We start from the raw sequence: 25225 nt of genomic DNA on the forward strand, positions 1-25225 counted from the left end.
GCTGAGCTCTCTCTTGTTCTATTACTACATGTAACCAGTTTTTTTGACATTTCGATATTCTACATAAATTGGATGTTACTCTCAGCAGCTGCTTACTTCAAGCTGCCAACACTGAGTGTGCTTCGCTCTCCTCTCAGCCAACCACAGTGGCACCGTGCCGGGTACATCTCTTCACACGTCTTTCTTTAAGGCTGGAGTTTTAGACGTACCTTTTTAATATGATGTGACTCTACAGAGTTTAATCCACACCTCTGTGATCTCATCTCGACTCAAACTGCACATTTGGTTCGTTGCAGGGTGTTGATTCACAATTCATCTTTTACCAGTTTTGCTTTTCTATGGAGGACAGTCTTGGAAAAATTGATACTGCTACCGGAATTATAAAAAAACCTTCAAGTCCAAGAAGCACGAGATATTATATGAAGTAGGACGATTTCAATGATTTAAATGTCTTGATTTCAGCGCTTTGTGCCATCTCACTTACAAATCTCTCAAATTTATTTTGTGCTGATGTCGCCCTGAGAAAGCCAGTTAGTCCCCAACATCTCAGCATTTCTCCTCCTGCTCTCCCTCTCTTCTTCTTCCTCGGTGGAGATGAAGGACGGGCACCGGGCTGGAGGAGGTCAAGCATTAGCACAACTCTCTAATCACTACCTCTCCTCTTTTTCTCACTCCTCCTCTCTTCTGAAAAGTCATCTGTCAGAAGCTCCGGCGGCTCTGGCCTCTCCATTAGGGCAGCGGCACCTGAGTATTTCTCAGCCCATACACACACATACACACACTTTTACATGCATCTCCCTACCCAGACACCCCCCCCCCCCCCCCCCGCACCCAGATCAATGCCGCCAGCTCCATGCATCATTTGTCACACCGCTGCCCTCTCTTTAATGAGCTTGTCTGGCTGCAGCTCCTCCTTCTGTTTCCTCCTCACCTCTCATCCCTCGTTCGGCTGACTACTTCCATCTTCTCACTCGACTCGCCTGCATGTACAAACCCCCCCACACACACTTTGCCCCGCTGTCAGATGTCACTTCTCATCTGTTTAGGTAATGATACAGCAGGTAGTGTGCTTTATAGTGGGAGGGGATTGTAAACCACTCTGTGGGCAGTGGTGGAGGAAGTATTCAGACCCTTTAGTTAAAGTTACTGTGAGGAACTTTTGACTGGTCCTGAACCAGTCTCAGTTTAGTCCTGATCCTCTATCAGACCTCCATCAGTAAAGAGACCATCAGAGAGAAGATGGTCTATTTCTATAGAGTTATTCTTAATGCTCGTCATCGGAGCCACCGGGTCGGATTCTGGTGATCATGCAGGTTCACCAGAAACCCCTGCAGCTCAGACTCCAGCAGGGACCGGTCCACCGTGGACAGACTCAGATCCTCCAGCAGGGACCGGTCCACCGTGGACAGACCCAGATCCTCCAGCAGGGACCGGTCCACCGTGGACAGACTCAGATCCTCCAGCAGGGACCGGTCCACCGTGGACAGACCCAGATCCTCCAGCAGGGACCGGTCCACCGTGGACAGACCCAGATCCTCCAGCAGAGACCGGTCCACCGTGGACAGACCCAGATCCTCCAGCAGAGACCGGTCCACCGTGGACAGACTCAGATCCTCCAGCAGGGACCGGTCCACCGTGGACAGACCCAGATCCTCCAGCAGGGACCGGTCCACCGTGGACAGACCCAGATCCTCCAGCAGAGACCGGTCCACCGTGGACAGACCCAGATCCTCCAGCAGAGACCGGTCCACCGTGGACAGACCCAGATCCTCCAGCAGAGACCGGTCCACCGTGGACAGACCCAGATCCTCCAGCAGAGACCGGTCCACCGTGGACAGACCCAGATCCTCCAGCAGAGACCGGTCCACCGTGGACAGACTCAGATCCTCCAGCAGAGACCGGCAGCAGCAGGCAGACTGTCAGACCCTGCTGCAGTAAAATGAGAGGTTTTCTAAAGAGAGTCTGGTGCTCAGAGACACTACCACTTTTGTGCTGTATTTAAGTTGTATTTAAGCCCAATTTCTGTTTTTTACTTGTACTTGGAAGCAGAAGTCTTGGAGAGTCTTGAGTGCTGGGTCGGTTGGTTTGTGACACCAGTAAAACTTGCTTAGTTAATGATGTGTGGTTGCCATGAAGCTTGATCAGCTGATCTATCTTAAGAAGACCAGATGAATGAGCCGAGTATCGGTTTGTGTGCTACAGAGAAATAAAAGATGGAGGGAGGAGCAGTGAGCGACTCCATTAGATGTATGTGGAGCCGCCAGGAGTCACCTTACCTGTCCCACAAGAGGTGATTCATGGGCCCCGGGATCCCAAACACAACACCTCATCAGTGTGTGAGGCTCTGCACACGAGCACAAGTGGTTGTGTATGTTCTCTGCATCTGTTGATTAGGATTCTTGATTTCTTTAGTGTAATACATTCACACAAGTCCTGTACTTAGTACAAAACCACGGTACTTGTACGTTACTCTACTACATCTCAGAGGTACATATTGTACTTTTTACTTCACTACATTTGTTTGACAGCTTTAGTTTCTTCTTAGATGACAGTTTTCCACAATAGCAGGACGGCAACACGAAACTTCTTCATCTTGCATCAACAGTGCATCTCTTCAGTGTTGTGCCGTCTAGTCAAACTTACCGAGGACTCGTCCTCGTGTGCCGCTTTTCTAAAAACTGTGCCGGGTATGCGCAGCTTGTTGCATTTATGCTTTGGTGTCATTCCAGCGCAGAATGAGTTCCAAACAGCGATTTATGAGACATATGAGGGAATCAAAGGCTGGAAATCGCAGCTATAATGGATGATGTCCTGTGGATACAGATGCATAAAGACCGGCAGAGCAGGATGCCAAGTTCTGTCACTGCAGAGGAGGGACGCTTCAGGGGAACATTTATCCTAAGATGCTAATTAAAATGCTCTTTAAAAAAACAAAACAGGACTATTGGTGATATAACTTGTTTTCCTGGAGCCTTTTTTGATATTATTGGTGTGTATTTTGTCATGTTGAAATATCTGGAGCACAGTTTGGTAACATTTACCAGCTACCAAATACATCAACAGTTGTCACTTCTTTGTAAACAAAGAGCAACGAACTTCTTCTTTTTAGACATTTTGTGCTCCGACATGAAGAGTCGGAGAAGTAGATACTGTGTTCTCCTCCCTTTTCTGAAGTTTACTTACGAAATCAAAGTATGTATCAACATGTACTTAAAGGATGAAAGGTAAAAGTACTCGGGAAGTAATTTATTTAGCTTAAGAAGTAGGAGAACGTTCTCAACACTTAAAGGAACGCTTCATCCTTCAGTCTATCACAAACATTCAAGATCAACACATCTGGAGACGTACGTGGTTTTCACTGGACAGGAAGGGGATGAAAAACATCTAAAGTAACTAAAGCTGTCAGACAAAAGTAGTGGAGTAAAAAGTACAATATGTTCTTCTGAGATGAAGGAGAAGTAAAGAAAGTTGCAGCCTGTTGTTTTAAATAAGAGACATTTAAAGATACACGGAGTAAATTCCAGTGGATGTCATATAAACTAAAAAGTAAAAACTATTATTATCAATGTAAAGTAACAGTTGGTGCAGCAGAGTGCACAGATTATCTGGAAGGCTTTTCACTTTAAAGAGATCAGACTCGTGGCTCAAGATGTCTTTGTGTCTTTCCGGCACACACGTTTTCCAGATGCAAGAAACGACCGTCAGAGGAGTAATGGAAAGATCTGTCACTGAGGCAAATGGTGCCAAACAATAAACAGGAGACGACCTGTTCTCACAATGCTAGAAACTATAAACACTTTTGTCTTTAAGTAAATGTTGATGCTTATGCTTCAGTATTTTTACTTGAATTTTGAATGCAGCACTTTTCCCTGCAATGGAGTACTTTTATACTGTGGTGTTACTATTTTTACTTGAGTAAAATATCTCAATACTTCATACATCAGACTCACAGTTTAAAAAAAAAAAAGGATACAAATGGATGCAGCAGAATCAGAGATATTGTCTTTTTCATTCCATGCTTTCATCTTTCTTGGCAAAACCTGAATTATACATTACCCACAATGCAACTCAACCGCCGACAGTTCAGGTGGAGATTCTGGTGTGCTATGCTGCTAGCAGCTAATTAGCAGTTAAGCCTGCAGCAGCGGACTGATCACTTTCTAACTCCACCCCCAGATTTTATTTAATTTTTTTAATTTTCGGAAGCTGACTCGAGTCATACGCATACATTGCACGGCTCAAAGTGCAGCCTGGCTATGCAGACAAGCTCAGGGAACGACTTAGGTTTCATGCTCCTCATAACTCTTCTTCTGGTGATTCACTGCTCCGTCTCCATTTTAATAAATCACCAGTAAAACCTTTATTTTTTTGCCAAACTAAGCACTCTTGTGTTGCCAGTTTGGGTCACGCCGCATTGGAGGTAATTCAGGACTGTCTGTTGGTACTTGGCAACGTGAGGACAAGCTGTCATCTTTCACTGGTTCTTCTATAAGAGGGAGGCCATTTATCAAAGCGGAGCTTGGTGCAGGAATTCACTTATCGCTGCATTAGCTGCTCTCGTAACTTAGAGATAAGTTCTCTAAAGGACGGATCCGCAGTCTGAATTTTTGTTGTATGGATGAAGTGAAGTGCAGGTTGTTTCTTACAAACGTGTAGTTGCTTCTGAAGAAACCCTTTCATTGTTTTTTAGACCTATAAGACGTATAAGAAACTGTTTGGCAGGTGTGTATCATTTCCTGCAGACGTCACCGAGTCTGCAGTTGAGTTACTGCACGTCTGACATGCTTTGGTACGTTTTTATTACATCTGAATCAAAAGCTGCTCACTTGGAAGAACCCCTTTACCGTGCATGACCAAAAATACATGCAAAACTAATGACATTCCCATCAGCCTCAGCTGTACTGTGTTAGTTTTAGCATGCTAACACGCTAAACTGGTAACATAGTAAACATGGAACATGGTAAACATACCTGCTAATCGTCAGGATGTTAGCTTTGTCATTGTGTGAAATCTCTGTACGACTGTTTTATGAATGAAAGCGGTAACGTTGAGAGGACAAACATGTCTGACGAAAGACGCCTTCGCGTGGAGCGAGGGGTTTAGCATTTACGCTAATGCTTTAGCAAACTTGTTGAATATTAAATATCAGATAAAATGGCTCCTCGCCCGTTCCTGAAAATAATAAGGTATTAAAAAATAATAATTTAAAAGGGTCAATTTATTTGTGAAAGAACGATTTGTGAAAGAGGCCTCAGTCTGTTACAGTGTGAATGAAATAAGACAAAAAGAATGTGTGAAATGGTGCCAGATTCCAATTATTTCTTATTCCTTTACTGCTGTTGATTGATTATACTTTGGCGTTCGCTGAATAATTAGCATATTATCGGGGTCAGAAAAGGAAAATAACTTTCCTCATGTGTTTCTCAGTGCTGGTTTTTACTGGCTTCCTTCCCTCCACCTCCCTCCAGGTCCACCAACTGGCCCATTCCTCAGTGTTATTATTGGATTTCAAAAAGCCAGGAGGGGGCATATATCACATCTCCCTTCGTCACCCCCGTTCACGCTCATTCTTTCATTCATCATTCTCCCTTTTTAATAACTCCCTCTCTGCTCTTTGGTCATTAATAAAGATGAACTCACTCTGCTATCGCCTCCTGTCTCGCAGTCGTCTCCCTTTTCACTTTATTGACCCTCTTCCTAAAAGCTCACCCCCCCCCCCCCCCCCCCCTCATCTGGCTTACTCTTCCTGTTTACATTTTCCTTGATGTCCTTTATCCTCATCCCTCAGTTCACCAGTCTACTCTCTTGCCTTCCCTTCTCCCCCCCCCCCCCCCCCCCCCCCTCACCTCTCTTTCCCTCCTTCAATTTCTCTCCGTCTGACACATCAGTCCATCACGTGGCCGGCTCTGGACACCGGCCTCCTCTCAGATGCTCTCATTCATCAGGACTTTGAGAAGCAGAAATCACTCTCTCCTCTCTTCCGCTGGCCGCTGCCACTTATTGCGCTATCCATCACACCTGGCAGATGATCAATACGAGCCCTTTCCTTACCCCCTCGCTCCTTTCCTTCACTACGTCTACCCCCCTCCTTCCTCCTCTTTTACACTGTATTTCTCTCACGTCTGGCTCTCTGCAGCCCAGGTTTATGTGAGGGAACTTGTCGGGCCTTTTTATGCGGAACAACTGCACCAGAAATGTGAAACCGAACGATGTGTCGACAGCAATAGATTATTGTCTTTGACACGGACATGATATTCAGGTAGTTCAGGTTATATCTTTAGATGAAAATGCACTTTGTAGTGGAAGAAGTTCTTTGATCATGTGAAAATATACAAAGGTATAAGTACTCATTATGCACAACGGCTGATTTCAGAATAATATATCACCGGAATGTAAGATACATTTTAAATCAGCCATTTCATCAATGTTGGCTACTGTTATTAGTTTAGTTTAGCGTGTTAGCATGCTAACATTTAGCACCAAGTACAGCAGAGGCTGATGGGATTGTCATTAGTTTTGCAGGTATTTGGCATTGACTGTGACGTCACCTATTGGTTTGTGGACTGTTGTTATGAAGCCTCGAGTTTGGTGATTTTGCCATCGGCATCTTGGCTGTTTTTGCAATACATGAGCGGAAGTCACCATATTTGGAATGCGGAGGAGTGACGTGACCTGTCAATCACAAGTTAGCCCCGCCCTAAAGCACACCCTGCTGGACCATCATTTACGAAATGAATATCATGCCGTGTTGAAGAAGACTTGAAACTAGAGATTGAGACCATAAACTCATGTTTACAATGAGGTAATAAATCAAGAGAGAAGTAGAGTCATTTTCTCATAGACTTCTATACAACCAGAGGAGTCGCCCCCTGGTGGACACTAGAGAGAATGCAAGTTTTAAGACACTTCCGCAGTGGCTTCACTTGGCAGAACCGGAGGTTGCCGCCTGGTATTTGACCGTACACCAAAGTATTGGACATTTTAAAAAAGGATCACAAGTACACATGAATGTCTGCACAGTTTACATGACATCCATCCAAAAGCTGTCAAGACATCTCACCATGAACCACACGTTTCAACCTCATGGAAGTGCTACATGAAAAGTTGTTGATCTCCAAAGTCAGTAGGAATCATCCTCTGGGGACCATGAACATCTGTGCTTAATTTCATGCCAATCCACACGATATTTGTCGAGATTATTTAAACGTTGGACCGACCGACTGACGCCGCCATGCTGCTATTGTCACTGAGTCATCTTTCTGTAATTATGAACCAAAACATGAAGCCAGAAAAGCCATTTTTTTTCCTGTGGGAGAGCTTCTTCCAGGGACCAACCGGTCTGAATTGATGGTGTTATTCCACCGATTCCTCTTCAGGTAGGACCCAGTTAATGGGGGCAGGCAATAAGAGGTGGATAACAGAGGCTATAATTCTGCTGAGAGCAGCTTTGCTTTGTAAAACTGATTTGTTCGGGACCGAGGAGTCGTTAAGCAGCGCGGCCGAGCCTCCCAGATCCTAATGCCTCTCTAATCTCCTTTGGTATCGCTAATTCTTTTCGTTCTATACCGCCATTAAACTTTTTCACAGGTTATTGGCGATGAATTAAATTACACTGGATGTATCGAGCAAACTAACTATAAATTGGCCCTCGCTGGGGTAGGTGGAAAGCTGGGAACACACTGGAGCGTGCTGCAGGTACACAGCAAATGTAAATGGTACAGAAACTACACTGATAAACAAGACTCCTGCGTGTTTCACCGTAGCACCAGTTTGTGCCTCTTGTGTTTTATCAATATATCACAACTACAATTGCATAAAACCCCTACACACAGCACACAGCCAATACGCTGTCCATTATTCTGAAGGTATCAGAATAATGGACAGCGTATTGGACATGTATCTGAGACAACAACGTTGTTTTTACTGTCTTTCTATCAATACATGAAGCTTAAACTAAGGCAGATCAATGAGCAAGACTTTATTGGACACTCAGTCAACAACTTGCCGCATCAGATTCGACTATGCAACCTCCTAGTCGGGGACACCCCTAATACTTTGAACATAGTGCTCACCTCCCTGGGCTCTATAGGTCCTAGAAAAAGGTTTCTATCGAATGTCGTTAAGGAGAGCGGAGCACAAATAAGTGCAAACAGACTTCGACGCAGGACGAACCAAAGACTTAGGAAACGGTTATAAAACATCCGAAAAACAAAGCGGGAGGATAATCAAATACAAGCTTTGTTTGTGTGAGTGAAGGAAGTTGTTTGGATTCCATGAGCACACAAATGGATGAGACGCTTGGATAATGCTGCACAGGCATTTTCAGAAAGTTCTTACGTTTTCTAACCTTTTTTTGCAAGTCTGTTTGCACTGATATGCTGATACCGATATACGGGACCATAGAGAGCCTCGGGAGGTGAGTACTTGTTTTAGGGGGAAGTATTCCTTTAACAGCACTTAACACTGTTGTAAAGGTGTTTTAACATCTTCAGACCATCTGGAAGAAAACATCTTTTGTCGGCCGCAAGATAAGAATGATTTTTAATTGGCTTTCTAAGTTCCAGCTGCCATCTTTGTTTGGTTTTTGAGCTGTAACTTGGAAAAAAACAAGTTGCAAATCTTAATCATCAGACATGTATGCTCAATTTGTATAACATTAGAATAAAGTGTCATTATCAGATATTTGTTTCTGGTGTCGTACCAAATGAGCAAGGGCATTTCCAGCTACCTGGATGGGAAAAGGAATAGAAAACGTGGAAAACCTGTTTAAAATCTATTTTATCTTTTCATCCAGATCTTTAAAGATACCTCCAAACATCCCTTAGAACTCTGTGACTTAAATGTAATGGTTGTACATGAGAGCTAACCTACTGACACACATTCATCAGCGCTGCTCCTGCAGAAGCTTTGCAGACGGACGTGACCCCCCCCCCCCCCCCCCCCCCCCCGAGTCACAGCGATGTGACTCAGATCTCGACATTAAACCAGGCAGGCGAACCTGCCAGCAGCTCAATTATCTGTCATTAGCAGGCAGCGCAGCACAGGCCCATGGGTAATTTGACAAGCTAAACTGGTGCTCTTTTCTTTTCTTTTTTTGATGCTGGACTGCTTCATTGGACCTGAGTAAATATATTCTCAAGCTAATGCATATAAATAGAAGAGCCGTGTTTGAACAGCTGAGCTACTGAAGCACCAGGAGGAGTGGGCGGTAGGATATAAAGTCAGCCGTGGTTTCTGTAGTGGGAAAAGAGCTCACGAGTGGCATCAAACCCACGGATACCATCTCTGTAGACATACTGGGGTGAGCAGGGGTTAATCTCCTCTGGACCCTTTCTCTCCCAAAACTGCTTGTTCACACTGATTGTGAGCTTTTAAACTGAAATAATCCCGAGGTCACAGTCGGCCGTCTTATCTCTCTGTGATTTATTCATGATTCGTCTGTGTGTGAATGTTAGACAACAGGCAGGTGCTGACATTAGCTCCTCTGCTCTCTCGCTCATCTCTTATCTATCTGACAAGGAAGATGTCACAGAAAAATGGGATGTGATGTTAATACGGGGGATTTTTTTTTGCAACAACACACGAATATTGTGCGGGAGAAAACGCTTTTTTCCTGCTTGTACAATATGCGTCTCCTTGGATTTGAAAGGTCAGTTAAGCCAAATTCTCTGGCTTCTTGCTGACTGATGTAACAGGAAACTCTGGCCTGAGTTTGTGCCTCCAAATGTAATTTATTTTAATTCATTTAATTTAAAAAGGAACCATGAACAGTTTAGAACATAAATGTCAACATTTGAAGCACCGTAGATTATAGCTTTAATCTTATTTGCATTGTAGTCTTTATAACGCACCATAATGTTGTTGAACGCCGCTACATAAATGTTAATAATGTATAGTATTTCTCTGCAGACATATTTTATATTATTGCAATTACACGGTCATTCATTACTTATTTACACACCAGCCTCCACGTTGACAGATACATTAATACACATTAATAAACACTTCATACATTAGTGTTATAATTTATTAAATACTGATTATGAATGCTTTAAAGTACTGTAAAGTGCTGGGAGATTTATTCCTCTGTGACAGTTAAGTGCAACACTGTACAGTGTACCGGCACGCCTCAAGGACATCAAGTACATGATTTCATCCACCTGGTTTTATTCGTAGACAATTTTGCAGAAAATCTGCAAAAGAAGAATGCAAATGAATGCACATTTCCATCTACAGCTGCTATGTGAAAACTAGGAGTTGCTTCATGGAGATAAACAGCTGCAGAAGAACAAGATGAGTTGATTAAAAGAGCGCCAGTCAACCTCAAACGATAGAAATGGTGGAAATTAAATTATATAATAGTGTTATTAAAAAGCTAATATAAAACATGCTTCATGTATGTCATGATTTATTTATTCACCTCAGCCAAGCGTTTAAAAACTCACAATATTTTGAGTTTTTATTCTATTTTCTGTGTTTTCATCAGGCTTTTATGCAGTGTAGTTTATACAGTGTAGTTTCTCTTTAAAAGAGAGGGAAAGACCGAATGGATGTAGAGCGATGAACAGAGCGAGATAAATGCATTAGGTGTGTCACTGTGTGGCGTCCCCGCCACCCCGCTGTCCGTCACCCGTCACCTGTCTGACACCTGGGGATCAGGTGGAGCGCGGAGATGTCGGGGGAAATAAAGAAGTAAGAGTGACGGAGAAACAGGAAGTGACACGGAGCGTCGCCTGCACATCCTGTGTGAATGAAACCTCTTGTTTGAGCGTCAGCAGGTTGGACACTGAAGGTGGAAACAGTCCAAATGAAGACTGTCAGTCCGCTGAATGAGGTGTAACTGTGTGCCGTTAGCATCCGGCTGCTACCGACCGCTAGCAGAGCTCACCTCTTAATTAGTTATTACCCGCCATTGGGCCTAAAGTGGTAACGAATGGCTTCATTAATAGTTATTACATCATTAATTAATGCTTTATGTATGAGTAATAAAGGCATTGATGACTTTACGTTGTGGGAAAAAAACCTTTTGTTGGTGTTTATTTTATGTATTTATTCTTCTACTCCACTAAATCTATGTGACATCTATAGTTACTAAATGTACATTTTATGATACTTTAAGCTACACAGCAGTATGTAAAGTCATTGAAATTAGCCCCATGTTTACCAGCTGCAACATTAGTGACACCGACACCACGCTGCTGGAGACCCAGGACATATTGCTGGACCTGCTGGAGAGAAGGGAGGCTCGGGGAACCAGAACCAGGACTGAGAGGGGCCGACTGTCGGACCCTGCTGCAGTAAAATAAGAGGTTTTCTAAAGGGCCTCTGGTGCTCAGAAACACTACCGCTTCTGTCCACAGGGACCGCCACAATCCACACAGAATGAAAGTTCCTTGTAGTAAAAGATCAGAGCACTGCCCACAACACAGTAGAAGTGAATGCGTCTCTCTGTTTACTCCCCTTTGACATTGTTTTTGCAAACTATTCCTCTTTGTGGTGCAAGTTTATACTCTCATATTGAAAGTGGATGGTGCAACATAAGTAACAAGCCTCTGCTACATACCGCTCAGTATGAATCACATGAGGATTTACTGTTTTTCTAATTGTTTTGCACTGTGCTAGTCGACTGATTGACATGTCGTTCCGCCACTAAAGACTGCTGACACTGTGTGACACACAGTGTCAGGCAGCAGTGATGCAACGCTCAGGCTGACCCGTCGATGATCACACTGTTGACGCCGCCTGGGAACATTCCTCTGGTCGTCCTGACAGGTTTGAACACTTATTTATGTGCCTGGGAATAACCTAGATTTCTTACTTTCTCAGTATTGACCAACATCAGGGTTTTCCTCCCACTGAGAACATGTGGCATCAATTGCTTTTTTTTGGGGGGGGGGGTTAGATTCCCCTACTTTAATCCCTCTTCTTGCGAGACAGAGTGCAAAGAAATAAGAAAGATGGGAGTGTCAGTGAGGAAGCACATGGCAGCTGAGGGTCATTAATCACTGTCATGGCGGAGGATGAAAGACATGAGAGATGGAGCAGCAGCAGACATGGCAGGAATCTCTCTCCAGAGATTAAATTAATCAAACTGTTCAGCGGGCCCCTTTGCTTTGTTGCTGACACGAGGCAGCGACATCACATCCTCCTCGAGCTCCCGAGTCGGCGAAGCAGCAGCAGCAGCAGCGTCCTGGTCAAAAGGGAGGGGAAGTGAACGCATCGCGCTCTTAACCGACATATGGATTGTGCATTGAATTACTGACGGTCTCGCAGCTCCCGGAGGCCTCCGAAGATCTCACGGAGACATACTGAGTTATGGATAGCGAAATATGTTCAGACTCCGGTGGGAAAGGCAGCTTATCAAATCCCAGCGATGACATGTACACGTACGAGAATCACAGATCAGAGACGTCAAAAAGCTTAAACACGCACACTAAAGAAATTGAATAAATGCACCTACGTCAGCTTTGTGTAACTCTATCTCCACCTGTCATAATTCATTGTTATTCCCCGATAATACATTCAACGATCGTCCAGTGTTCATAGAACCATAGTTACATTTAGTAACTTTTAATTTTAACATCTCCGGACGAATCCGGGATGTTTAGGCAGACGTGGAGAAGCCGCAATTACTGCTGTAACACTGTAATGTAGGCAAAGGATGTACGGTTGTATGTTGAAGAAAATAGATATCAAATGCAGTTTAAAATAAAGGATAAACACAGGACCGTTAAAGACTGAGCTATCTGACACCCGATGACCTCTTCCAGCTTGTCCCGTCCATTTTTGTGAAATAATCGGTGTTGGGGAAGCTATGTTGAAAGTTTTGTCAGCTACTTCACACAAAAATATATCTACAATAATTACACAGTTTAAATATTTTCATCAGCAACTAAAACGGTTCAAAATAATTTCTTCTGCACGGTTAACTTCTGTGGTTTTCTTCTCGTTCTCCTCGGCTTCTGATTGGTCGGCTCGGTCACGTGTGAGTTAGGAACAGGAAAGTGTTAAAGCCGATCAAGTGAACCGTCTCCATCTCGCTGTTTATTCTCATGAAGAGTGATCCAACCACCACATGTCAAAAACCTCACGTTACACAGATAGGGTTTCAAATTAAGTGATTTGGAAACAATTTCTCCATTTACGTAGATGGATAATTGGTCTGAATTAATGCTAGGTAAGCAGCCTCACGAAACCACATTTTGGTTAACAGAGCAGATATGTATTCTGTTGCAGGAAAGGAGCATGTCATTTAATTGCAGTTGGACTATATATTGTAAAGAGAAAGAGGGAGGAAAGGGAATAACTCCTCTCTCTTGCCCACATTTCAGACCACGAATCTGGCCCGCTGCGCTGCGGTCGACTCCTCAATATGAACCAGATACTTGAAATCACGATACTTTATTATTCTGGCCATCCTGCAAATCTATAACATCCCTTAGCTTCAAAAAATAAAGTGGAGCGTGCGGAGTGCATGTTCTGAATATATATGTGCCTTGCCTCGGGGCTGAGATGTTGGGGTAAGGGGAAGAAAGAAAAAAAGAAAAAGTTTTTTCCAGTCAAGAGTATGATGAATGTGTTCTGGCCAGAGAAGAGTGGGTGGTCTGTATCTGTCAGCGCTGCTATTACAGCCGACAGCGGAGTTACAGGCCAATAAGCCACACTATCATCACCGTCATCAGCAGCAGATCCCCTTACAACAGCTCTCAGCTGTCCACATCACAAGCCTGACAGCCCAAACATGCACTTACCCAGAGAGCACTTGAATAAAATGTCTCGCTTGGCTGTTTCACTGTTCGTTCTCAAAAGGGTCAACCAAATGACAAAAAATGTTTTTTTTCCCTACGTTCTGCTAGTAACAGTGGTTCAAAGTGATTTCAAAGTTTTACTTTAAAAGTACAAATGTACCAAGAGGGATAGCCCATTTCAAAACAATACATATTATTGGAATTATTGGAACTTTAACCCTTGTAGCTGGCAAAATAAGGAGCTAATTTAAGTGTATGTGAGCGCACTGGTTAGCTCACGGCCCTCCCTCTGCACTGCGGTCATACGCCGGTTGGCGCTGATAGTGTTGAAGCGTAGAATCCACCCTCTGGTGGACGCTGTTAGCTCTGCCAGCACTTTTGCACTGCTAGCGCTTTTACCACCGTTAGCTGCGAGCCCCCGGCTCAGCCTTCGCCACATTGAGAGCCTTGAGAGGCAGTAGAAATGCTCCTAATCGCATTCATAGCACCTTTAACCACTTTATAAACTGCTGGGCAACTTAACCTATAATATTATTACACGGCTTTGTTGAAAACTCGATTGTGATTGGTCCGCTATGGCCTTCAACGGTCTGCTATTTCTGTATATTGGACTGTTGCTATGAATAACAGACAAATTATTGATTTCTCTTGTAAGTAGCCGTATAATAAGCAGGATAATGTACATTTTTGCTCACCCTGTTGGGGTTCATTTCGCTGTACATAATCCTTTACATATATCATATTTTCTTTGTTGATAATATTTTCTACTAATTATCTGAATCTTAAGAGTAATTAGTGTAATAGATTTCCCTCTGAGATGTAGTGGAGTCGAAGTATAAAGTAGCACAAGTACCTCAAAATAGTACCGCAATACAAATACTTGAGTAAATGTACTTTGTTAGAAAACCAAATGAATGCCTGCATGCTAGCTACTGCAAGCGCTAAGTAAGAAAAGGACAAATCTTTGTTTTTATGGTAGAAACAACTGAGAGAAAATACCATAACAATCCTCTTTGTTTGTTTGTGTTTTTCTCGGAGCTGTGTTTTGTTCTTACCGTAGAAACACGAGCCTGGGCGCTGTAATCACTCAGCTAAACGGGAGAGCTGCTATTAAAACAGTGTGACGTTGGTTAGCAGCGCTGATTCATGACTGGGAAAACATGACACACACACACACACACACACACAGTTGAATAGAGGGCGATTGCAGTTTGCTATCGTGGAGATTGTGGAGGAGAATAATGAGGTCACCTATGAGCCAACGCGCTACATTAATGAGGTCGCTGTCTGCCACTGTGGCCAACTCCAAGGACACGCACACTAGATCACCGAGCATTATCTGTCCTTCAAAGAGAGGGTGGGATCAGACTGCACAGACTCTGCTTCTGTATCCCGCTCATGTTAGACCCCTTCTGACAACACAGCATTGATTTATGACTCCTGCAAACAGACATCACCGCGCAGCCTCCTGTGTTTTTTGTTTTTTTTTGCGCTCACGTGATTGATTATCCTGTCTGTCTTGTCTGTGGCATTTAAAAAAAAAAATGTAATCTCTCCGAACAGCACGAAAGGTGCGAGACCCCGAGAGAAAACAACCGCCCTGCCCTCCAGCAGCCCCACCCCTAGCCCACGTCTTGGTGCGTGCAGGCTGTGTTGTATTAGCATACCTTTGCTCGGGCACGCTAGGAAATTGAATTCCACCCTCTTCCTGTGAGACTCTCTCCGGGATTAATCCGTCAGCGTGTGATTTACTGTAACCTTGCTATAAACGGCGTCATCCCTCCTGATTTATGCGCCCGCCGAGCGTTTCGTGTTTCCATATTGTCACGACATCGTGCATTTTCGTTTTGCTTACTTTGCTCACGATGACAACAGCACACTGGATAACCACGGAGGAGGACTGCTTTGCGATGGTGAGAGTTGCACAAAAGTTAAAGTTAAACATTCTTTAAACCCCTCCTCTGAATAGTGATTGCCCAATCATAGTTTAGCAACTGTTAAGGCAGTAGCACACTGTATATATGAAGTAGTCGTGACGTCATCCGTTGGTTTGTCGTTTCGAAGCCTCGAGTTCGGCATTTTGGCCGTCGCCATCTTGACTTTTTGCAACCATTGAACAGAAGTGACCATATTTGGACTGAGGAGGAGTGACGTAGAGACACGTCTCTGGTAGCGACCTGTCAATCGCAAGGTAGCCCCGCCCTAAAGCATCCCCTGCTTTATGGTCTGTTTGACTCTAAATGGACCATAATGTACTAAATGAACATCATGTTGTATTGAAGAAGACTTGAAACTAGAGATTGAGACCATAAACTCATGTTTACAATGTTTACTGAGGTAATAAATCAAGAGAGAAGTAGAGTCACTTTCTCATAGACTTCTATACAACCAGAGGAGTCGCCCCCTGCTGGTCAGCAGAGAGAATGCAGGTTTAACTGTGACATTAAGAATTATGGCCGATGAGCCACTGTTGCATGTTTACATTTTTTAAATAAATGAAGAAAATATTCTTTATTATTATTTCTGATTCCCCGGCTGTACCAAAAACATACCAAACCATGACATTTGTGTCCTCTTCCACCCCTAGTTAGCATGTCCAGCTACATAACTTGCTATACAGTAATACTAGCTTCACTCCCTACAGTAGTAAGATACTAAGCTAGTCACCTAGCGTTGCTTTCTTTTCTGGCAGAAACCCTTTACAATCTTGTGTGTGAAATATTGGATAATTTAACTGCTAAAAAACTTATGCTTGCAAACCAAAAGATTGGAAAAGTAATTATTATATTTTATAAGTTTATCATGCTTTTTAAAATGTAAAATCTTAATCTGAAGAGTAAAAAGTACATTATTTGCCTGTGAAATGTATAGTGAAGTATAAAGTAGCATAAAATGTAAAAACTCAAGTACAAGTACCTCAAAAACGCACTTAGTCACATTCCATCACTGGTTTCTTGCACCGTCTTACTTGCGATTCGTCGACTTCGATCTTATCATTACAGTTAGCATTACTAAAACTACCCAAAAACTTCATTATAAATTGAAATAATCCTCAAAAGCTTCTGCACTGACGCAATCCCAACAGCGACGACTTTGGCACTAACCCTCATTTTTCTTCCTGCGTCTATGTGTGTGTGTGTGTGTGTGTGTGTGTGTGTGTGTAGCTGATGATAAATGAGCCCAGCGGATCCTGAGAGCTCGCAGAGGAAAGAATAATGGGTATTTAAGCACACTTGTAAATTACCAACACATTTGTCTTAGGCTGTCCCCTTCGGGACGTCTGACAGCGCAGCACACAAAGTATATAAAGCTCACATACATCTGTTCCACATAGCCTTATTGGATCTGCTGACATCACTTAAATACAAACTGTCAAGCTGTGCGTCATAATTCATACTTTGACAAAGCACACAAAGCAGTCTTTTCTTTTTCCGCTGTCTTTGCACCTGCATTTATGTGTGCGTCTGCTTGTCTCGGCAGGTGTGTGCCGGGTCACGCAGAGTGCACGCCGATGTTTATCTCTAAGTACCGCAGACAGGCATGCTGGACCGCCTGGTGGGTAAATGGGATTACAGCTATCTGTTCCTCAGCGGCGTGCTGAGCGCCAAAACCTGTGATTTCTTTTTTTTTTTTTTTTTTTTTGCTGTTACATGTTTCCATCAGCAGCACTCATGCTGCCTGCAGCTTTGTTATGCAAAGGTGTGTGGCCTAGCAACACAGCTGGTCATGTGACGACGAAGACAAAACGTTTGGCATGTTCGGTTTAGTGTTTTTCAATATTCGGTGACGTGGAGGGATGGCGAGATTAGCGAGAGTGAGCTCTTTTATTAGTATTATTAATTACAGATTGGAATATAAATCACACAACTGCTCGGTGAACTTGATGACTTTGCTTTGACTTCTTTGTCTCACTGCATCCTGCTAAGCGCGGAGATGTTTTGAGTTTTCTGCCAGAAGTTCGGTTCATAACACGGTGTCGTGTTTCTTGCTAAAAAACAAAAACCTGCCGAACAGCCTCCACGAAGAGAGAAGAAAAAAAAGGCCTCCAATTCATCATCCTCATTCATAAACAGTCATTAATGTTTATGGCAGGTGTCGTGACATGTTTACGACAGCATTATGTCTGCTTTACGAGTCCACTGTCAAGTCGGGTTTTTACGAGCGTGGCACTCGGAGGCAGCGAGGGGACCGCTGGCGGCGCGTCCGAGAGGTTCTGGGATGTTTAATCAGTTACTCGAACACACCCGCAAATAAAAAGAGAGAACAGAGCTTGGCAGGGAAGTCGGCCTGTTTGACGGCGGATAGCCATCAAACCTTCTCATTAAACCCTCCGAATCCAGGCTCCCCTGGTCTTCGGGGCTTTTATAGGAAAATCACTACTCTCAATTTGCTAGCTGTTGTAAAAGTTGTGTTCCAGGTAGTGGTTGTGGGTTCTGGTGGGGGTTAAGCAACGCCACACGACCCCACCCCCCCACCCCCACACCCACACCCTCCTGCTTTATGGCAGGCTGTAAAGCTGTTGGCAGGCTGACAGCGGCAGTATCTTTTTATCCGGCTGCTAATTTAAGGAAGGAGATTAAGGTTGAGAATTACATTCCTGGCCCTGACTTTTTTTTTTTGTGTGTATTTGTTGTTCGCGACAAAGGGTTTGGTTTGAATCACGTGCAGCATACAAAGCTGCTCTTCCTTGTCAAAGCTCATGTTGTTTCTTTAAATAACACTTTGAGGTTAAATTGCCGAGCACAATTGACTTCGTACCAATGTATTTTTCTATATATTTTTGATTATTTGGAACCACTTTGCAGAGTTTTTATGCTGTATCAAAGATTTTAGTAGTAGTTAATTAACCATTTACTAATGCTTTATAATGAGTTATAAGCGTTAATAACAGGGACTTTTGGTGTCCCTTTTGCTTGAAAGTGATGAATCTACAGAGAATCATCACTCAAGTCTGCAGCCCCGCTCGGCTTTAAACAACTTTATAGTGAGTTTCAGCTCATTTTTTTTATCTGTACGGCCCACAACTTCACTGTTTCGGGTCACTCTCACTGTTCTCATAGTGTCGTTTTTGGCTGCAGCAGGCAGCAAAAGCTCTAAATAGCCACTGTACACTACCTGCTCAGCACCAAACATCAAACAGACACAGTTAGCAACCAGCTGGTGAACGTAGCTGAGCATTTAGCAGCTAAAGAGAAAGATATTTCCCTTAGGAGATGGTGGAGACCAAAAATGGAGCTAAAAGAGAGTGAAGATTGGACTTAAATTCATCAGGTGGACACAAACACAACACATTATGAATGATAATATTGTTCCATAACTGCTGGATGTGTAAATAAACAACTGTTTGTCAAGAAGTTCACCTAACAAACGTAAAATTGTACATGTCAACATTAAGTTCTGTTCATAACTTGTTTCCACTGACCCCAAGAGGCCCAAACAGTCAGCCATTGCAGGTTAAATCAAGCACTCTCAACCAAACATTAACCATTGCCTATTTGTCATGAGTATTTCTGACTCAGCCATGTAGCACCCAATCCGTCCGAGTCACCATGATGCCCCATTTTGAAAAATCATGACCTTTATTTAATGTTTACAAATGGCAGAAAGATGCATCTGTTGAGTGATTCTTGTTATTTCCTCAGCCAGTCTAAACGTTTATTCAGAGAATACAATGAGGAACATCTCTCTTTAAATAGCTAATCTTTGACTTTAAATAGTAGCTGCGTGTCACTGATGCCTGGACATGCAATGCCCTTCTCTGTGCCCTGGCAAGCACTTTACAAACAAACGTAGGCAGTTTTATTGATAGGGTAATCCGAGGCTGATTAATGGCCCAATAATCAGCAGTAACCTGCAATAAATCAGCCGCTGATCAATACGCCCTGTGCTCTGCAGCCGTGGCCAGATCATTACCATGTCACTGTATATCTACCATTAGCACAGGAAGGCTGAGAGCTCAGAGGCAGCGGGAGAAAAAGTGCTTCCTTTCTAATGTGTTGGAAATGCGATTGATAGAGAGGTCATTTTTATTTTATTTCATTTGTCTGCTCACCTCCCTCCCTCCCTCGTCTGATTAATGAGCGAACAGCAAAAGACAGTGATGAAGATGGAGAGGGGTGAGCAGGATGTTAAATTATGATAATGACAGCACAATTAATGACATTGGGAGACATTATTCTTCAGCATCTTGGTCGATCACAGCTGCTGGAAGATGTACAGTGTGCTGATGCTGTGAAAGGTTCTCTGGCGAATAAGAATTAGAAATGAAAATATGAATGCTTCTCGGTCCTTTTGCAGCCAATTACTCCTGGTCTGGATATTTAAATGATGTCTGTTAAATGGCTAATTTCAGTATATTTCAATCTGGAGTATTTCCCATAAATGTGGCTCAATGGGTCCTGCTTACTTTTCATTCACCAACTTTGTTGTGGAGATTCAGGGAAACTCCCCCAAAAACAAATTTGTGTAGTTTTTGCACAGCGAATAAAGACATCAACCAATCCCGTTGAGTTGAACAGACATATTCAAAATATACAGTAAAAGTGTACAACGACGCGGAGGCTTTGTAGTCCGAAACCAAGATTGACAAAGGAAGCCAAGACCAGATCCACTCCTTCCCTTCTTACCTTTCACAATAAAAGCTCCAGACAGATACAATGTGTAAACTAATTTATTCAGAGCATTTTGATAAAAGGAAACTCGATGAAATAGCTTATTGTAGTTTAGGCTATGCAACAATTTACCTCAGAGACCTTTTATTGACATGTTGTAGTTTTGATGCAAAATATTCACAGCCGAGTATTTTGCATCCTTAAATGTACTTTAAGGCCAAATGTGTTACATTCCACCACTGGAATAAGTCAGGTGTCCCTTTGCTTTCAGCGCAAAGCCAACTCAACATCCAGCCGGTGAAACACCAGACGGAATATAGGAAGCAGATATGCACACACAGGGTTGCAGAAATGGATGCACACCGTTCGAATGAAGTGTCTCTGGAATCAGAGATCAGATTAGAGGTCGAGGATTTCGGTCGAGGCGCGTCTCGGATCCACGGAGAAGATGTGACAGATGGGAGAGGCGGGGTCGCGAAACGAGGGGAAATAAAGAATAAAGGATCAAATCAACCGAGTGAGCAGACGAGAGGTGAAAGGGAAGTGAGGATGACAAGGTGCATGTATGAGGATGGAGCATGTGTGGAGATAAGATAGTAAAGAGAGGGGAGGACAGAGAGGAAGACAGGTAATGAGAGAGAGAGAGACAGAGAGACACACACAGAGAGAGAGAGAGAGAGAGGTTGAGGCAGGGCTGACAGTGGGCCATTCATCCTCCATGCTAGAAGAGACAAACTGCTGGCAGAGGAAGACAGGCCCCATAAATCACTCTCAGCACACACACACACACACACACACACACACACACACACACGCACAGAAACCCACATGTGAACAGAAAACACACATCTCCTACAGCTTATTTTAAAAAGGTCTGTCTACTTTTTTTTCCCATCCTGACCATCTGGGGGTGTTTTTCTTTCCTTTGTGCGGTGGTGGAAAGTAACTAAGAACATGTACTCTGTACTGTATAATTTAAGATACTTCTACTTTACTTTTACATTACTCAACTCCTCAGAGGGGAATATTTGACTTTTTACTTCACTGCTATTAGTTGACAACTTTAGTTACTTTAAAAATTAAGATTTTTTAACACAAAAAGATGTTATGAAATATGAAGATTCATAAATTAAACAGTTTATACAAGTGAAGGATTAGTCGATTCATTAATGAGCCGGTTGACAGAAAATGAATTGGCAACTATTTCGCTGATCTTTTAAGTCATTTTTACTTAACGGACCAAATATTCGTGTAACCTTTTGGGTTTTCCTCTCACAGTCCATGAACTCGGCTGGCGGCGGTTCGTCTTCCCCTCCGTCTCTCCGGGGCCAAGGCCGGCCGCCCCGTGACCGATCGACACGCTCTCCCTGTGGCGTCCGTCAGTCACAAACCTCCCACTTTCCTCCAGTGAGGGTGAGGAGTGCCAGTTCCTCTTCGCCCGGCCCTGACCTCGGCGCCGACATGCGTGCCGTGTTTTGACAGCGGGCCACGCGCTGACCACGGCTGCCGGGCAGGTCGGGGAGCGTCTGCCCTCATGTTTGCACTGGAGGATGTTCTTTTTGGTGTTGTTTCAGTGATTATTAAGGTTTTGTTTTTAGAAACTATTAATTAAACACTGGTGAGGACGTGATTCACTCAACAGCTTCTTCTGTGGCACAAAACCAACCTGCTCCATCTCGTCTGTGAGAGCTGCTAATCCACCTTAAATTATTATAATGTCACGGATATGAATGGTGACATTTGGTGCTGGTTCAAGCTTTTCAACCCAGCCAAGAGTTTAATGATGGGAAACCAGGGCAATGTAACCACAACAAATACAGTTTGAGCTATTTCTAAAATCCAGAAAAATAAACTTTTTAGAGGGTTTTTGACAATCTATTTAATTGACTATTACCCATAATGCACAATATTTTGGAGTGCATTATCATGCAGTAGCTAAGCATCTATATATTAACACAAATGATCATGTAAATAGCTTAATTTTCAGCCATCTCGTCTTAATAAGTCTGGCTCACCGCGTTGTTTATTCACAGGCCTGTATGATCCTCTGACTGACTTGATTGTCCAGCGTTTCTCAGGATATAACTTGTTTAGTACACTTTTAATATTACAGATGTCTTCAAAAATGTAGAACCAGGTTGTAGGAAACAAGAATATCCTCTTAAATGGATTCAACAAACTAATAGCTAATGTACAGAAAGTCATGTAAATATGTAAAACCTGCAATAATATTTTTGTGCCATAAAAGCATATTAAATTATTACCAGTATGGCTCATTTGCTGCAAATCTGCAGAAACAGAGTGAGCGATGTTTGTCCAATCACCAGCTACTTAATGCACTTACTTGTGTGTGAGTGTGTACTGTATGCGCCCACTCTGAATAGTCCTATTATGTGTAATGCGTGCGGACAGCACTGTAACAGCTGCTGTTTTAATGGTGTAAAATACGGTGGCTCTCACTCATCATTGTGTTTACAGCGAACACAGGATATAAATCATTAGTGTGACCCGGGTCATATGTCAAGAGAGCGAATGTGACTCACATTAGCGATGCTGCGAGACACTGGAGGGCTTTGTGCCGTACGTGTCTGTATAAGTATATCACATGTATGTGCGTGATGGCAATAAAGTGTGAAAAAAAAACCAACATGGAGCTAGAAGTTAGAAAAGCTTTGAAAGTAAAGAATAGTTCTCTGTAATTAAGAATAAACAAGTAGCATCTCAAGAGACCAAAGAACACGCAACATAATTGTACATAAATCCTATTTCTCGGTCTCGGGGTCTTAAGATAGAGCCTCATACATTTTACTGCGTGTGATACATCTTTGCTCTTCAACATGTGTGCATGTGGGGAGTTAAAAAAAAATGCACTTAAGGAAATGTGTGTACGGGTTTTGTGGAGAAGAAATGAATCCAGTGCAAAAAAAGATTTAAAATGCGGAAAAATGAAATAATCTTGAGCCAGACGGACGTCTTGTTGTCATTTCCTGCTATTTAATTTCCGCTGTCTTGCTTCTTGTTTGTCTCTCTTGTCTGTCTTTAATGTGGGTTTATGTTTTTCCCTCTTGACCTCTCATTTATTGACTTCGACCATATGTGGTGCGGAGAGGTCAACTCTCATTAAACTCAAGTTTTTCCAACGTCACCTTCCCACTTTCCTCCTCCTCCTCCTCCTCCTCCTCCTCCTCCTCCAGGATTCAACCACAAGACAGATGCTGTGAACTCTTGTCTCCGTCATCAATCTAAGCCTTGATGATCGCACACAGTGGAGAGGAGAAGAACAAGAGATGGAGGGAAGTAAAATGACAAGAAGGAGGAGAAAGTAGAGCTCCTGTTGAACTCAAACATGGTTTATTTGGAAGAAATCTGAATAAAATCTAAGTTTATAAGCTCAACCTGACTGTTGTAGAATCCCTTTTTTCTTATCGCTATGCCTCTCTTTTTTTTTCTTCCTGTTTTTCTGACTGAAATAACAGCTGTTACTAGCAGAGTTTATTAGCTGGATTTAGCAGGCTAATTGAGCTAATGTTAGTGCCACAAGTTGGTTGAAGAGGACTTCTCCAGCTGACGTCTTAATGCTTCAAGCTGAATGGTTAGAGAATAAGAAAAGGGGTCTTAAATGAGCACTTGATTGCTGTTTGATAGCACGATATCATGCTAAAATGGACAAAAACCACAAAGAGTACAAGGCCAATGCATAGAGGAGGGTAGTTGAAGAGCTAATTGCTGAGTTTAGCAAACCTAACACTATTGGGGAACATTGGACGGGTTAGCTTCAGTATTAGCGTCCCCAAATCCAATAAAGAGCATGACAGAGCTGCTAATGTTAGCTTAAACTCTGATAGCATCCATCACTGACTACACGAGCACAAACGGGACTTTTTAGAAATGTAATCCCTAACTCTTCATAACAATGTAGTTAGCTAATGACATGCTCCTTAGCCTTGAAAGTAATGCTTGTTTACTACTGTTGGCTAGTTAGCTTGACATGCTAACAATTGCAGTTTACATTACATCATCTGTTTTATCCATTTCTCACACGTTTGCTCTTTTTTTTATTTTGGGAAATGCAAACAAAAAATAAACCACCTTCCAAATACTTAATGCATATTTCTGTGTGTGGACAAACCCAAAGTTTGCCTACTTACAATCATTTCAAACGGCCAATTAAATGTGGAACAAATGGTCTTTGACTGACTGGTTGTTTGACGCTAAATGTCGCCTTCGGTGAGTACAGTTTATCTAAACTTTTGGCTCATTAGTTCCCCAACACCTCGCCAACCAATGGCAGGCAGGAGAGACTTTGTGATTTGTTTGCCAGAGCAGTCGCAGCCAATTACGGGACTCAAAAGCAGAGGCATTAATCAAACATTGAGTATGGTGGCAGACATCAGATTGCAGAGGGCTGCAAAACAAATATGTCACTGTCAGTGAGGCCATACAGCAGGCATTTAGAGGATTGCATTAAGTCGTTGGCTCAGCTGAATAGCGAGCTAAGCTAATGTGGAACAGGGGCCTCTGGAAACTATTTGCTTGACATGGTGGGAGGCGGAGGAGAGTGGAGTGGCGTGAAGCCGCCTCCATTCTCCCATCCCTCATTTTCTATCTCTTCTTAATTCTTTTTTGTCTATTTTTCCACCTTTTTTTATTGAAGCTGACAGGCCGAACTGGAGGGCGTGGGACGGCCAGTGGGAGGAATAAGGATGAGAGAACAGTGTAAGAAGGGAGGAGACAGATGAAACGAGATAAAGACGAGCAGCAGTGAAAGAAATCTCAAGATTGTATGTAGAGTCGCTGGTATAGTATCTATCTAATTGTCTTTCTGGAGGGATGGACAGGCTTGTGTTCTCATGCATACTTAACATA

Source organism: Anarhichas minor, unplaced genomic scaffold, assembly GCF_050575085.1.
Source record: "Anarhichas minor isolate MPS153535 unplaced genomic scaffold, ASM5057508v1 ptg000002l, whole genome shotgun sequence".
Classification (NCBI taxonomy): domain Eukaryota; kingdom Metazoa; phylum Chordata; class Actinopteri; order Perciformes; family Anarhichadidae; genus Anarhichas; species Anarhichas minor.